The sequence below is a fragment of the Notothenia rossii genome (assembly GCF_949606895.1).
Source record: "Notothenia rossii genome assembly, chromosome: 4".
NCBI classification, from domain to species: Eukaryota; Metazoa; Chordata; class Actinopteri; order Perciformes; family Nototheniidae; genus Notothenia; species Notothenia rossii.
This window is the reverse complement of record NC_136902.1, coordinates 16,361,728-16,363,327: the sequence shown is the minus strand read 5'-3', so window position 1 is coordinate 16,363,327 and position 1,600 is coordinate 16,361,728.

Genomic DNA, 1,600 nt, shown 5'->3' with positions numbered 1-1,600 from the left:
TTTTTGTGTTTCATCCAATACTGATTTCAGAGTTTTACGATTGCTTCCAGGTAAACTTTAAAGACCAACTGTTGTTTTACACTCTTACTTTGTTTAGCTTGTGGCTTATTTGCACATGCATAGTCTGCGCCACCTGTGCTTTATGACAAGTCAATTGAGCTAAGATGAAAACAGCCTTAAAGGTCCCATGTCATGGCCATTTCTACTGATCATATTTCCATTGTTGAGGTATACTAGAATAGATTTAAATTGTGCAATTGTGCAAATTCACATTGGTTTCTCATACAACATGTCTGTGTATTCACCAGGTATTGTGGGTGGTGGTGGCGAAGTCGATAGGGAGTTGGCTTGGCGACTGGAAAGTCACCAGTACAAGTCCCGGCAAGACCAAATGCTACCGAGGTGTCCCTGAGCAAGGCACCGTTCCCTAACTGCTCCCCGGGCGCCGTTCAAAATGGCAGCACACTGCTCCTAACACTAGGATGGGTCAAATGCAGAGAAACAATTTCCCCATGAGGGATTAATAAAAGTCCATCTTTTTTCTTTTTTTTTCACTCTCTGTCCTAAACGGCTTGTTGGAGCTCCTGTCCCCCCTCCCTGTGCGAGGCTCATTGATGCTCGCCACTGCTTCGAGCTGCTGCGAGGAGAGGACAGGTTTCCGGGTCGGCGATACAGCGAGAACAAGCGAAACTCATCCTGACCACACACAAACACTCACAGCCGAGTGTGGCTTGATATTGAGTAAGAAAAAGGTTTATAACGCTGTGAGAATGGGTCTGCGGAGAGCATTTCTCCGCGATCCCAACTCGTCTATAACCAGCTTTCAAGGAGCTCTATGCAAGTCAATAGCACCGCAGTACTTTTCCCACTTTAGTTACGATATAGTTCCGAAAGGTCGCATTCACACCAAAAAGAGCCGGAACTAAATTTTGTTAATCAGAACCTTTTTTTACCCCCTTTTCCGTTTCGAACTAAAGAGTTCTCATGAACTTAATTCTCATGAACCTTTGTGGGAAAAGTACTGCGGTGTGAATGCGCCTAATGGGGACTCCCTGTTAGTTCGCCAAGGGATCCTGGTGTGTGAGGTACTCCGCGGATTGGTCTATTTGGGCCAATCCGGTAATTTGTTGTTGATTTGGGTGTTCACACGTCACTGAACCCAGGAAGCAAACAATGGAAAATGAGAAATCTCCAACGAGGCGTTCTGGGGCAGCACAGACAGGTATTTTCTGTGTTAGATTTTTACTCCCTACAGGGTGTACTTTGAGGGTTTTGACTCTGCAGACCGTTTACATGCAGAAAAACCTTCATAACACACAAGGGGACGGGTAATAACCGGAAAAGCATGACATGGGCCATTTAAAACTCTAATATGTATGTCATTAAATCTACTATGAATTGTTACCAGGCGGATGAAAGTCTATGCAATGGGTTCTAGGGAGGTCTTTGTTGTTATTGTAAATAGTTCCATACGATACGATATTACTTTATTTGTCAGATCAAGTCTGAAATTTGACTTGCGTCGCAGCAGCTCCATGTCCAACATCAACAGACAAGTATCCAGACACAATACATGAAACACAAACAAAAAACATTTAAC